Source organism: Muntiacus reevesi, chromosome 2 (genome assembly GCF_963930625.1).
Source record: "Muntiacus reevesi chromosome 2, mMunRee1.1, whole genome shotgun sequence".
Classification (NCBI taxonomy): domain Eukaryota; kingdom Metazoa; phylum Chordata; class Mammalia; order Artiodactyla; family Cervidae; genus Muntiacus; species Muntiacus reevesi.
The window spans coordinates 102,987,726-103,004,090 of NC_089250.1; the positions used below are offsets into that span (position 1 = coordinate 102,987,726).

The following is a 16,365-nucleotide window of genomic DNA, read 5'->3' on the forward strand; positions in this document are numbered from 1 at the left end:
AATTAGAGAAGGAGTATCAAATAAATGCTCTCTGTAGATGCTTTAACATAAAATGAGATCATATAGTGATCTTCAAAATGTGTGTGTACGTGTGAGTCTTTACACACAAAAACACACTAAAAATCATTGATCTTCAGAGTATGCAGTCATATATATATATATATATTTACATGTATATATATAGAGAGAGGTATTTTGTGTGTATATTATGTATAGGTATAATCTCACATCAATGATTGCACTATATCATATTATGATAAATAATCTGGAGATCAAAATATCCAGGATAAAATTTTAAAAGCTACAGCTCCAGACCAAGATAGGAAGAGAAAATCATTATGGAGAGAAAATATAATTTTGAAATAATTACACAAAAAGAAAAAAATAGTGCTGTGTAATGTTCATATATTATATGATACAATTTAAAATATAAACTAGAAAAAGATCTTATATAAAATTGGTTAAATATCTTAAATTTATCTCCTCTGTCTTCAAGGAAAATTTCTACTTCTCCCTCTCTCTGTCCCTCTCTTGCTTTCTTCCCCAACCACCATTTATTTTCAAGGCTAGTGCTCGCTTCGGCAGCACATATACTATTTTCAAGGCTAACTTCTCTGTCTGTGCTCTGATCTCAAGCCCTCTTCAGTTGTTCCTTTCTTATGTTTTGAGTTCATCTGAAGAGCCTAGTATGTACCAGATAGTAGGAATTGGTAACAAAATGGAGAACATCCCTGCCCTCTTCACAGGGCTCACAGCCTAGCCAGCCAGTGAAGTCGCTCAGTCGTGTCCAGCTCTTTGCGACCCCATGGACTGTAGCCTACCAGGCTCCTCCATCCATGGGATTTTCCAGGCAAGAGTAATGGAGTGGATTGCCATTTCCTTCTCCAGGGGATCTTCCTGACCCAGGGATTGAACCCAGGTCTAGAGGTACTGACAAATATTAATCAAATAATCACACAAACATAGAATTACAATGTGATGTGTTGTTGTTATTCAGTCACCAAATCATATCCAATTTGAAATGAAAGAATTGAAAGTTAAGAATTAATTGACCAGGCATACCTCTGGACAATTTGGTGTGTAATCAAGATGATTAAAGGCAAAACAGATATGAGTTCCAGAGAACTCACTGGATTCTAAGGGAGGGTTTTGGATTTTGACAGAACAATGGAATTGAAAATTTTGAGGAAATCTTATACAGATCTTATTTTATCAGATCAACTTAAACAGGTATCTGGGTTATAATTTTGTGAAACTTAAAGCAAGAAGCATAACACTCTGAAACCTGAAAACAAACCAAAGTAAAGAGACAGATTCTATCGCTAGAATAATATAGTAAAAGCATCCAATTTGAACTTAAAAGGACACAGAAAACTACCTAAAAGGCTGAGAGCTGTGTAATCAGAAACAGAATATATGCTGCACTAATCTATATAATAGTACAATAGGAAAATCAGATCCTGTAAAAAAAAATGATCAAATTGTAAAATCATATGCACATTCACAGGCATTTTAAAATTTAAAAGATGTATATGACCCTGGACTGAGAGTGTGGTAACCAACCCAATTTAGAACGCAATTAAATCTTTTACTGGAGTAGCTGTAGTTTAAATCGTCGTTGCTAATCTTTTTTTTTTTTTTTTTTTTCTGTTGTACCCTAAAGCCTATCTTTCAGGAAAGAACAAATAATGTAAGGGTTATTTTATTCAATATGAGTTATGGTGAAAGAAAACCCTGTGGCCTTGAGAAGCACAGAAATGTTAACATTTGAGAAGATCGAGATGATGGCTCTCATGTATTTGGAAGTGAACAATGTGAGGTGAATCTATACAAAATAAGTTGGAAAGATTGCCAGAATATATTGTAGAATAAAAAAAAATCTCAGAATAATATGCACAGTGTATATATGTTAGAAAAAAACAAGCACATTGTAATACTTGATATTTTCTCTGAGTATATATAAGTATTTTGGAGGCTAGGAAAAGTTTAAGTGCCATGACAATTGCTATCTCTGAAAAGAACTGGATTAGAATGGTGGTCAAATTTTTAATTTTTAAATTATAGCCTAATTGTGTATTACTTCTGAAATTGAAAACTAATTGAAAATAAAAATTCTTAAAAAGTTTAAGAGGAAATGGCAATTATGAATCAAACATGTATTATTATTTTGGATTCTAGAAATTAATAAACTATTTTGGAATCATAGCAGAAAGATATAATGTTCCCAGTATTTACCAGAATGAAATATATCAAGTTTTTATATCAATTAACTTGAAGGATTTTAATTTTCCTATGTTGTTTCATCATTACAAATATGTTTAGTTAATATATGTCTTTTAAAAAAATAAAGACATGTGACCTCAAAGTACCAGGGCACTCTTTTTTCAGTGAGCTTAGAAGTCAGAACACCCTGAGTATGAATCTTGCTCTTTCACCCACATTGAGAAAGTGATTTAAACTGCCTAAGACTGTATTTCATTCATGTAGAGTGGGGAAAATAAAAGCTGTGCCCTTCATATAAGTTTTTATATAATGTAGCTTTATAACTGTTTTAAGAACTGGTGGGATAGGTCCCGTCTCCATTTCCTTGTTACTATTATTTTTACCTTTATATGCACTACCGTCTACGCCAGATGATCAGCACATGGAATACTACAAAGAAAGCTACACTTGCTAAAACAGAAATCTCTGTATGTTACACAGATGTGTATCATATAGTCATTCATTCTACTATAAATATTTATTAATCGTCTAATATAGTTCAAATTCTAAGCAAGACTTTGGTCATGCCTTACCAGGACATATAGGAAGTTTAAAAAGTCTTAAACAAGCCAAAGCATAAAACCAATAAGCTTGGAAAAAGTTTTCTTAGTTTTAATAAACATGATGTAATAAACCCTATTCATCATTCAAACACTCTGTATTCTGATGAGATAGATGCGATTTACATTCAAAACACTAAAAGTCTTACACCTATTCTCAAAGTGAAATTGCCTATCAAAAGAGATGTGGCTATGATTATAATCAAGTATTAACATTCTTCACAAAAACACATGCAGTGCTTCAAGTTGAGAGCAGCAGAAGTAATAACCACAAAGCATAAATAATGTTTCCCAAGCAACTATATTATCAGTCTTCAGAGTGAGTGATAAAGATGGAACAAAATTTCTCCTTAAGATTATCAACAGAATATGCTTCTGAGAGAACTCACAGGCTCTCCTTTGTCTGGAATATCCCTTACTATAATGTGGTTCCACTTAAATAACCTAAAGAATGGAACTTCAGATATTAAAAAATGTAAAAAGACAAAATGCGAAAAATAAACTATAAATTAGCAAGATTATCAATAAATATAATTAGTAAATTATTAGTGTAAATTACAAATTTCACTACATATTCATGTATATACTACATATATAAAACCAAAGTGTATATAACTCATATTCTATTGTATATTTGTTACAACAGAAGAATATTTTAGAAAGTCATTCAATATGCTTGTTAAACAAATTAGATGTATGCATGCTACCTTAAATTTTTTCCTCTAAATTATAGGTGTAAAACACTTAAATAGCCCAATGAGTACTATGATGGTGGCTTTACCAGAACCCCAATAAATATTTTCAATTATCTAATTAATTTCACCTGAGGTAGTAACCTCTTCTAGACATATTTCTGTCAAGAGTTCAACAATTCAGTCCATGCACCGCACCATGTCATGGATTGTTTGCTTCCGTTTTTATCTGGTTATATCAATAATAAAATAAACCTTCAAAGATTCTTCTGTTTTCAAAACCTCTGTTTAAGAGAATTTTAACATAAGCACTTCCATGATGTTTTCCTTATATTACTGAATATAATATTGAATAAATCTTAGTATATATTCTTAACAGAATATGCTAAGGCAACATGTTTCAATGAAGAAACAAGTTAAGTCTGTTATTATCTATTTTGAAATATGTGTTTACATGTTTGTTTTATATCTACCCATAGTCTGTTTTCAAGTCATGTGTAAAGAGAAAGTACTAATAATATATAAGCAATGATGATTACCTTATTCTTCTATACTGAACATACAGATAATACAGATAATTTTTTTACACAATAATGTCACCAAGCATATAACATGCTCCAAAATTTTCAGGTAGTGTTAATTCTTAACTGTCTCAGTAATGTCATGTGTGTCCTACCTTCTATGTCCAAACTGATTGAAAACCTAACTGAATACAAACTTGTAAAATTTAAACAAATATTTGAATAGTTCTTGCTTTGTGTAAGGTTCATGCCAGTTGTTATGTCTGTGGAGTTCTCCCAAAAAGCAATTTCATCGACAAAGAAGAGAAAAAGTACAGAGGGGGCAACTAGAAAAAATAAGTAATCCCATTTGTGCTCTATTTCTATTTGACTCCACCTTCCACTTCTGTCTATAATTGTGTCCTTTGGGAGAAATAACAGGTCAAGTACAAGTTCTGGATTCATGAGTGGACTGTACATGGTAGAACACAGAAAAATGAGCAGCCAGGTGGCACAGTTGTACTGAGTGATTGTAAAATTCTGAAAGTCATGTCTGCCCTAAAATCCCTTTTAAAAAGAGGAATAAGAATGTGAGACTAACTGAGAAAGTAGCATTGACGTATATACATTACCAGGTGTAAAATAGACAGCTGGTGAGAAGTTGTTATATATCACAGACAGTTCAGTCTGGTGCTCTGTGATGACCTAGAGGGGTGGGACAGCGGGAGGGGAGGGGGGCTCAAGAGGGAAGAGATATATGTATAATTATGGCTGATTTGTGTGGTTGTATGGCAGAAACCAACACAACATTGTAAAGCAATTTTCCTCCAATTAAAAAATAAATTTAAAAAAGAAAGCGAAGGAAAAGAAGCAGCTTACTATAAGCTCTTGAGTCATGCACATTGGCAGTAATGAAACCAACCAGCTACTGAGTTTAATTATTCAGCATGACATTTAGATGATAAGAGAATCATTACAAAACTCTTTAAAAATTCAGCCCCCAAATTCAGCTTTCACTACTATAGAACACTTTCAAAGGCTACTGGTTTTTCTATTATTATAAATGTTAGGTGTCTAATATGTCCCTCTCTGAATATTACAATATTCTCATAGCTTTGGTAAATAGATGAAGAACAACATTAAAAATAAAATGTAATGTTAAAAGAATAATCTACAAAACCTATTTTTCAATTGAGTGAGTAAGTGAAAGTCACTCAGTTGTGTCCGACTCTTTGCGATCCCATGGACTATACAGTCCATGGAATTCTCCAGGCCAGAATACTGGAGTGGGTAGCCTTCCCCTTCACCAGGGAATCTTCCCAATCCAGGGACTGAAACCAGGTCTCCCGCATTGCAGGCCGATTCCTTACCAGCTGAGCCACAAGATATTGATTTTATGCAGTGTGATATGCTGTTAAAGAGCATAAAGTTCAGTTCAGTTCAGTAGCACATTCATGTCCGACTCTTTGCGATCCTATGGACTGCAGCACTCCAGGCTTCCCTGTCCATTGCCAGTTCCCAGAGTTTACTCAAACTCATGTCCATGGAGTCGGTGATGCCATCCAACCACCTCATGCTCTGTCGTCCCCTTCTCCTCCTGACTTCAATCCTCCCAAGAATCAGTCTTTTTAAATGAGTTAGTTCTTCGTATCAGGTGGCCAAAGTATTGGAGTTTCAGCTTCAGCATCAGTCCTTCCAATGAATATTCAAGACTGATCTCCTTTAGGATGGACTGGTTGGATCTCCTTGCAGTCCAAGGGACTCTCAAGAGTCTTCTCCAGCACCACTGTTCAAAAGCATCAATTCTTCAGTGCTCAGCTTTCTTTATAGTCCAACTCGCACATCCATACATGACTACTGGAAAAACCATAGCCTTGATTAGATGAACCTTTGTTGGCAAAGTAATGTCTCTGCTTTTTAGTATGCTCTCTAGGTTGGTCATAACTTTTCTTCCAAGGAGTAAGCGTCTTTTAATTTCATGGCTGCAATCACCATCCGCAGTGATTTTGGAGCCCCAAAAAATAGTCTGTCACTGTTTCCCCACCTATTTGCCATGAAGTAATGGGCCCCAATGCCATATTAGTTTTCTGAATGTTGAGTTTTAAGCCAACATTTTCACTCTCTTCTTTCACTTTCATCAAGAGGCTCTTTTGTTCTTTTTTGCTTTCTGCCATAAGGGTGGTGTCATCTGCTTATCTGAGGTTATTGATATTTCTCCCGGCAATCTTGATTTCAGTTTGTGCTTCAAAGAGCATAAATCTACATACTAAATTTAGCAATGCATAATGCCATGAAGAAAGATTCCATCATCGGGCTCCATTTGAAAGTTTTCTAGTCAGGTTGCCATAAAACACTAGTTTACCTTTATGAATGCTAAGCAAAGTTGTGGTAAGGTCTCTTTCTCCCTAAAAGTAATTGAATAGAAGGTCAAAGTCAGTGCTTGGAAGGATCACTTTATCTAGAGAGAGACTATCAGGAATATATATCAAGATAGTTAATGGGAAAGAAGTATCAGGTGTCAATGAAAACTAATTTAGGTAAGAATGAATAGGAATATTTTTCTGTAGTCTGGATGAGAAATCACTAAATTTAAAAGTTTTTCAATTTAACTTAATTGTGACTATGCCTGCTCGTTTCATATTTGAAGATCTGGCAGGGAAAAAAATGTGATGAAATTTCAAAATTGTCCTCAGTGATTCCATGAGTCAACAGGAAATATAAACTCTTACAATTGATGAAAAGAGTAGAGCACCCAACAGTTCAAATTAAGGAGACTTTCAAAGTAAGGTAAGGCAATTGCTCCCCGAAAAGAGCACAAAGTTCCTTTAGAGTCAGGATCCGTGGTTGATATCAGCACTGTGACTTTCCCGCTCTCTGGTAAACCGTTGTCTGTTTGCTAGAGGTAAAGTGACCCCTTCCTCCAAATCCTCTTATACTGATGATCAGTCAGTGGGGTCTGCAGCAAGTCAGAACACTCATGCCTTCCCCAGTTCAAGCCACTCTTGATGTTTCATTACCCCCGAAATGCCCACTGATCATGTATCAGATAAAGAATGATTCTCAGGCTATGGCCCCTTCCTCATTAATATCCCCAAGCCCAAAAGAGAGTCATGTATATACTTTTCATTCACCTTTTCAATGATAACTCTAACAACACCATACACATTGCATCTTATTAATATTACATTTAAGCTCTATACTCAAATTAGAAATATTAAAATTTAGAAATTCTACAGTGTTAGAAAATGTCAAATAAAATAAACTATTCTCACCACCTTCTGTATGATGTGTCAGTGTGATGTGCCTCATCTGTTTTTCATCAAGATGTCAGTTGCTTTCAACTGACACATCTTCAATCTTTGGACCAGTCGCCTGATAGCTAAATCTGTTTACCACATTGCTGCATCTATCAACAGAATTCCAACTCTATCTCTGACCTCCCTCTATCTCCATAATGCTGAGTCCATATACCAGTCCAGTAGTCACATGACTAAGTAATGTAAGAAGAAAAATATGGTCAGACTCATTCTAGGCATTGAAGAAGCCACTATACCCATCAATAAACAAGAATAATTGGCCTCCCTCAAAGCAACTTCACTTCTTCAAAACTCACGGCCATTGCAGGCAGCATAACAAATATAACCTCTGGCAGCTGCATGACAGATCCATGCATCTGCACTTGTATACATATACGCAGGCTGCTTTTCCATCTGTCGGATATGACATATGCCAGTTGATTGGCTTAGAGTAGGCTTGGAGAACAGTCAAAGAGACTGTTGGCAGGCACTTCATGTCTATTCGTTTTTCATTTTTTCCCTTTGCTCCAGGGCTTTTGGTCTTTCCTCTTTTGGATCCTGCCTACTAAATTATTTATTCAACTTCAAGTGGTCATTTGTCACTAATAGAGCTAAGATTTTGTGAACATATATGTTATACTTAATCCAAACTGCTTAGATGTCAGTAATCAACTTAAATTAGCAGACTTCATTTTAGTTGCAACTCTATCTTGAATTTCACATGTTATAAGTGAGCTGGGATCAGGTAACGGGAACTTAGCAAAGTACAAGTTCATCTGAAAGGAGCCAAAGGATTTAGGCAGAACTATACAGTTGGGTGGCAGTAGGGGATTCAAAACAAAAATTCATAGCCTTTGTTAAAAATGTATTCAGAATTTCAAGACAGCAACTTCAGATGAGTAAAATAAATATGACCAAATTTATTTAATTTAATAAATTTAAATAAATTTATTTTATTAAAATAAAACTTCCAAACATTGGGTCCCTTGTCACTGTGAAGGTTGTACACCCATGAAGACAGCCCCAGATCTATGGAAGAAAACATGAGATATTTTGCCATCTCTTTCAACCATTAAGCTACTTATTATAAAAACTAATATGTTGACAGCATTTTCTTCATAATCTATAGTATTTTCAACAAAAATTTCTATTTAGAGTTTACAAAGGTTTTTTTTTTTTCCTTTTCAACTGTTCTGAGAGAATAAGCTTTGAAATTCTAAGAGAGAATAAGCTTTGAAATTCTACTCAGAGCATAAAATTTAATGAGGTTTTGAAGTATAATTGCCTGCCACCTCTCTTGCCTTTCCAAATCCACTATAAATACTAAAATGTGCAAACAAAGCTGGTAAATGATAAATCCATAGCTAACCCAAAATCTTGAACTTAGCAGTGAATAGCTGCCACTAACAAAAGCCAAAGTCTATGAATAGCAAGGCCATTGAACAATGTTCTCTGCGATAAAGCAGCAATCAACATCCTAAAGAGGAAAGCATGGCACTCTACTATGACCCACACCACTAACCAAGTCTTATCTAACTGTGTCCTAAAAACAAAAGACTAAAATTTTCCACCTTCCAGATTTTTATTCAAGCAAAATCAGATTCCTATAAATTAAAACTGGAACTCACAAGACCAAACACCAATAAAATTATATTTTACTAAATTTTTAAAGATAACAGCAGATCAGTAACTTAAGTTACTTCACATTTCTTTATCTCAGTTTATTCTCAGGATATCTCTCAAATAAACACCTATCCATTTTGAGCAAAGTGCTTTGTCCAACAGATTGACCATGTTAGATAGAAAACTTGCTACATTTGGCAGAACTAAAAGTGACCATAATTGATCACTTTACATGGTAAATATAACATTCCAAAGACTTTGTGATAATCTGATTACTAATTGCATCTATAGCTATATGAAGAGGAAATCATGGGCATCTCTGCTAAAATAAAACCAGAGACTAGAGAATCTTCTGGACTTGGAATAATTTTAACTAATATTCTTTTAAAAATGGTTATGGAAATGTTAAATTATTTATTTCAGTTAACATACCATATTTACATGTGTTCAAATGATTCCCCTTCATAAGACTAACTCTAAAAAATATATTTGAATACTCAAAAGCTTTTAATAATTTATTTCTGGGTGTCTCCTCCACTTCATATCAGATCTTCCTTCCCCCAATTCAGTTCATCCCCCCTATTGAGGATATGATGCCACCATTCTTACAATCATAGATCTGTTTAATATCTAAGCCATCTTGGGCCATTTTCCATTCTCATCCTTTGTAGTCCCTGCAACTGTTAACTCTTCCTTCTTTATATCTTTCTCTTCCCTTTCCATTTCAACTGCCCTAGTTTTAATCCTTATTATCTCTTATTCTAAATGTTAAAAAATCTTTTGATTCTTTTTGCCTCAAATCATCTAGTCCTACAAATTAATCTACACACGTGTGTTATGTTAGTCACTCAGTTATGTCCAACTCTTTGCAACCCCATTGACTATAGCCTGCCAGGCCCCTCTGTCCATGGAATTCTCCAGGCAAGAATACTGGAGGGGGTTGCCATTCCTGTCTCCAGGGGATCTTCCTGACCCAGAGATCAAACCCAGGTCTTCTGCACTGCAGGCTGATTCTTTACCATCTGAGCCACAGGGATCGACACATGACAGCCGATTAACCATCCCACAACATTTGTTTTATTTTCTCCCTTCAGTAATCAAATAATCATCATTTAATAAATTCCAAATTTCCTAGCTTGATATTTGGTATGGTTCCTTCAAATTTAGTTTCTAAGCCAGATTGTCTACCAGTCTCCTGCTATAGACACTATAACATAGTATTTAAAAGCACGGGCTGGGAATTCCAATTTCATTACTGCAGAAAGGAGCAATACTATCCCTTTTTAAGAGAGGAAAATATGAACTTAAGAATGCAATTTCCCCTAGAAGAAAACAAACTTTTATTAAAGAAAATTTTAAGGCAAATCTCTTAGAACCAAAAGTACTTTTTCTCCCAGATAAGTACTATGAAATGCCTTAATCACTGCTATTAAGAAAGTTGAATCTATAAGCTCTGAAACTAAAGTACATTGATTTACTGATTAATCAAACTGGCATGACATTCCCAAATAAGACTAACCTCAATTTTGTTCTACTATTCATCCTTAATGGTGTGTTCCTGTGAGGAGTTTTCGGCCACTCCATGTAAAGATTCTCTTACTGGAAAACTATCTTTTTAAAGGATCCCTATATACACACCCAAAGTGTAAATCTGTATGTTAAAGTCTTGTTGTTTATAAACAACCATTGCTTTTACTCTGATGCTTTTATAAAATGAATTTCCTCAATAAGATTCTTAAAAAGGATTTTGTACAAGTATATATCTGATAATTTTTAGGTTATATCACTAAATTGGCTAAGAAATTATAAAACCCTCATGGAAAACCTAACAACTTCACCCAGGTCAACAGGGATTAATTATGTGAGACTGAATGTATTGATAAATATTACTCATAACATGACTTTTTCTGTAATACATTGATTTCACTCTTCATTTTCTACCAAAAAAAAAAAAAAAAAAAAAAATCTTTCCTCTTACACTACAACCTATAACAAGTTGATAAAGTATAACTTTGTAAAGAAAGATGAAACATTTCGTTTCCCTCTCTACCCGATCTTTCTAGAACTTGGCTTCTCCAGCTGGCTTACCTGTGAACTTGATGGTTTATTGCAACCAAATTAAAACTAGTTACACTAATCATTGTTTTACTATGCTTTCTCTTGTTATTTTCAAATTATTTGTGCCTTGTACCTCTCTCTGTTGGACTAGGACTTCATTAACATTGCTAACTGTATTACTTATATCCTGTTTCATAAGATTGGTGTCTCTTATGTTACCCATGTGTAACCAGACCTCTAACAAAATTAATGATGTTTAAACATATTAAGAGAGTTCATCATATATTTAACTCTACACAGAATATTGTAATAGTGCCACTCCAGATATGGGAAGAAACAACAAAGGAAAACATTCCCTAGATCATAATAGACTAGTAAGACAGGTGATCCAGAGAATTTTAGATTATCAACAAGGCCTGATCTAAAAATTAACACGTTGAGTGGCCTATCAACAGAATCTTTATCTAATCTGGAAATAAGCCTTCCATGGTACAAAATCAGTCATGAAATGCCTCCCAAACATTGGTCAAATTTATGACCAAGAAGAGGCCCTGTGGATGAAGAATGTCACCTGCCATATCAGTAAGTAAAGGATGCTGCAGCCATTAAGATATCAGTCACTGAAGCCACCCCCAACCATGAACCCTGGGGGATTCATAGTGGCGAAAAGCAGGATACTGAGCTTAGGTAGCTAAGGTGCATATCAAAGAGTTGATTTCAATGAGCCCAAAGATGATAGAAAGTGAGAGAATGGAAAATGATATTCTATGCAAAACAAAAATGAAAAGAAAGCTGTAGCAGCAATACTTGTATCAGAGAAAATAGACTTTAAAAGAAAGACTGTAACGAGAGATAAAAAAGGCCATTACATTGTAATAAAGGAATCAATCTAACCAGAAGATATTACAATTATAAATACACATGCACCCAATATAGGAGCATCTAAACACACAAAATGAATATTAACAGTATTAAGGAAGAAACTGATGGTAATAAGATAAAAGCAGAGGACTCTAGTACCCCACTTACATCAATGGATAGATATTCAGACAGAAAGTCAATAAGAAAACACATGTTTTTAATGTATTTATTCAATGATCTGAATACATACATAAAAAACATTTCACCTAAAAATTGAAGAATACACATTCCATCCAAAAATTGAAGAATACACACTCTTTTCAAGTAAATATGGAAGATTTTCCAGGATAAATCACATGCTAGGCCACAAGACATATCTCAGTAAATTAAAGAAGACTGAAATTATATCAAGCATTTTTCCAAATGCAACCACATGAGACAAGAAAACTGAAAGAAGAAACTGAGAAAAAAATAAACATGTGAAGCCTAAACAGTATACTACTAAATAATTAATGGGATTTAAGAAAACAATGAGTAAATAAAAAAATATCTTAAGACAAATTAAATTGGAAATACAATAGGCTAAGTCTATGTAAAAGTGCTAAGTAAAAGTACTTCTAGAAGAAAGTTTATGGCAATAAAGGCCTAACCCACAAATCAAGAAAAATCTCAAATAAATGATCTAAATTTACACCAAAAAGAAGTAGAAAAAGGAAAACAAATAAAACCTAAAGTTAATAGAAGTAGGGATATAATAAAGATCAGAGCAGAAGTAAATGAAATAGAGACTAAAAGAGGGACAATCAGTGAAACTAAAACCTAACTCTTTTAAAAAATAAATAAAATTGATAAATTTTTAGCCAGACTCATCAAGAGAAAAAGAGAGAGAACCCAAATAAATCAAATCAGAAATGAAAGAAGAGAGGTTACAAACAACACTGCAGAAACACAAAAATTCATAGAGGTCACTACAATTACATGCCAACAAATTGTAAAACCCAGAAAAAACATATAACTTCCTAGAAACATATAATCTCCCAATACTTAATCAGGAAGAAATAAAAATATTAACAGAGCAATTACTAATAACAAACTTAAGTCAGTATCAAAAAACTATCAACAAACAAACATTTAGAACCAGAGGGCTTCACAGGAAAATACTACCAACCATTTAAAGAAGAGTCAGCACCTAACTTTCTCAAACTATTCCCAAAAAATTGCAAAATAATATTTCCAAATTCATGCAATGAGGTCAACATCAACCTGATATCAAGACCAGACAAACACACAACAACAACACCACAATTATAGGTGAATATCACTGATAAAGATAGAAGTATAAATATTCAATAAAATATTAGCAAATAATACATTAAAAGAATCATACAGTATTATCAAGTGGGATTTATTCCAGGAATGAAAGAATCATTCAATATCTAGAAATCCCTTGATGTGCTATGCCACACTAAAATATTGAAGAATAAAAATCATACAGTTATCTCAATAGATGCAGAAAAAGCATTTAGAAATATGTTCTGACATACATTTAGGATAAAAAACTGGTGTAGAGTAAACATACATCAACATAATCTACATATGACCAACCCTCAGCCAACAACATACACAAATGTAAAAAGCTGGAAAGTTTTCCTCTAAGGTCAGGAATAAGACAAGGATACCCACTCTCATCACTTATATAAAAACATATGGTTGGAAATCTTAGTCACAGCAATCAGACAAGAAAAATAAATAAATAAAAGGAATCCAAATTGGAAAGAAAGAGGTAAAAATGACTCTACCAAAGGAAAACTATTAGATCTTATTAGATCTAATAGCAGGATACATAATTAATATACATAAATCTGTTCCATTTCTATACAGTGATGATGAGCTATCAGAAAGAAAAATTAAGAAAACAATCTCACAATTGCATTAAAATTAATAAAATACCTGTGAAAATAAATTTAATCAAGGAAGTGAAAGATCTGTATCCTGAAAACTATAAAAAATAGATGAAAGAAATTAAATATGACACAAAGATATACCATGCTCATAGATTGGAAGAGAAATACTTTTTCTTTGAGAAATACTTTTTAAATGATAAAATCTACTCAAGGCATTCCACAAATTAAATACCATATATATCAAAACATTAACAGCTTCTTTCACAGAACTAGAACAAATAGTTCTAAAATTTGCCTGGAGCACATAAACTCCAAAGAGCCAAAGCAATCTTGTGACACAAGTACAAATCTAGAGAAATCATACTCCCCAATTTCAAACTACATTGCAAAACTATAGTAATTAAAAATATATGGCATTGGGATAAAACCAAGCATGTAGATTAATGGAGGACTTCCCTGATGGCTCAGTGGTAAAGAATCTGTCTTCAGTGCAGGAGATGCAGGAGACATGGATCCAATCCCGAGGTCTAGAAGATTCTCTGAAGGACGGCATGACAACCCACTCCAGTATTCTTGCCTGGAGAATCCCATGGATTGAGGAGCCTGGCAGGCTATGGTCCATAAAGTTGCAAAGAGTCAGACATGACTGAAGCAACTGAGTTTGCAGGCACTGATTAATGGAACTGGATAGACAGCCCCCAAATATAGCCATGATTATATTGCCAATTAATCTACAACAAAGGAGGTAAGAATATACAATTGGAAAGTGTCAGCTTCTTTAACAAATGGTGCTCAGAAAACTGCAACATGCAACAGAACTAAACTGGACTAATTTCTCACACCTTACACAAAGATAAACTCAAAATAGATTAGAGACTTAAATCTAAGACCTGAAACCATAAAACTCCTCCTTGACATCAATCTTAGCAAAAATTTTTTGGATCTGTCTCCCTAGGCAAGGAAAAAAGAAGCAAAAATGACCAAATGGGGCTACATAAAACTAAAAAGCTTTCTCCATAAAGACAGAAACAGTTAACAAAATGAAAAAGTAGCTTACTAAATGGGAAAAGATATTCTTAAATGACATATCCAATAAGGGAGAAGTAATCAAAATATACAAAGAATTCAAACAACTCAACATCAAAATAACAAACCCAATTAAAAACTGGCCAGAGGATCCCAATGTACATTTCTCCAAAGAAGACATATAAATAACCAACAGACACATGAAAAGATGCTCAATATCACTAATCACCAGGGGAATGCAAATCAAAACCACAATGAGATACCACAGCACAACTCTCAGAATGGTTATAATAAAAAAAAAAAATAAGCAAGTGACAAATGTAGGCAAGGATGTGGAAAAAAGGGAACTCTGGTGCACTGTCAGTGAGGTGGTACATTAGTGCAGTCACCAAGGAAAACAGTATGGAGGTTTTTTTAAAAAATTAAAAGTAGACCTACTATAAATTAGGCAATTTTGCTTCTGGGTATTTGCCCAAAGAAAACAAAATACTAATTCAAAGAGATACACGCACACCAACTTACACTGCAGCATTATTTACAATAGCCAAGATATGGAAATAAGTGTCTATCGACAGATGAATGGATAAAAGAGATGGAAGGGAAGAGATCAAGATGGCAGAGTAAAAGGACAAGGAGTACACCTCCCCCACAAACACATCAAAAATATATCTACATTGTGTTGGTCCTTTAATGGACCAGAACCTGGTGGTCTGGAGTCGACGACGAGAAAGTGAAAGAAGAAAAGAGGCTAATATTCCCTGGGTTATGCAGCCGGCTTTCATGCTCCAGGGAATCAGCTAGAAATAGAGAGATAAAGAGAAAGAAAGAAAGACACGGGGACCAAAACTCTGATGGAGCAAAGGGGTTTTAATCAACATGGCACGGGCATATATACTGTCTTCAGTTCAGTTCAGTTCAGATGCTCAGTCGTGTCGGACTCTTTGCGACCCCATGAATGGCAGCACGCCAGGCCTCCCTGTCCATCACGAAATCCTGGAGTTTACTCAGACCCAGGTCCATTGGGTCGGTGATGCCATCCAACCATCTCATCCTCTGTCATCCCCTTCTCCTCCTGCTCCCAAACCCTCCCAGCATCAGGGTCTTTTCCAATGAGTCAACTCTTCGCGTGAGGTGGCCAAAGTACTGGAGTTTCAGCTTCATCATCAGTCCTTCCAATGAACACTCAGGACTGATCTCATTTAGGATGGATTGGTTGGATGTCCCTGCAGTCCAAGGGACTCTCAAGAGTCTTCTCTAACACCATAGTTCAACAACATCAATTTTTCGGTGCTCAGCTTTCTTCACAGTCCAACACTCACATCCATACATGACCACTGGAAAAATCATACCCTTGACCAGACGGACCTTTGTTGGCAAAGTAATGTCTCTGCTTTTTAATATGCTATCGAGGTTGTCATAACTTTCCTTCCAAGGAGTAAGCGTCTTTTAATTTCATGGCTGCAATCACCATCTGCAGTGATTTTGGAGCCCAAAAAATTAAAGTCTGACACTGTTTCCACTGTCTCCCATCTATTTCCCATGAAGTGATGGGACCAGATGCCATGATCTTAGTTTTCTGAATG

The 16,365-nt window shown here is 34.6% G+C and overlaps 1 protein-coding gene across 1 annotated transcript in view; it reads right to left on the reverse strand.

Moving 5' to 3' along the window:
- Positions 1 to 16,365, reverse strand: part of CTNNA3 (catenin alpha 3) — a 1,724,101-nt gene that overhangs the window by 1,312,854 nt on the left and 394,882 nt on the right. The gene's annotated exons all lie outside the window — the stretch shown is intronic.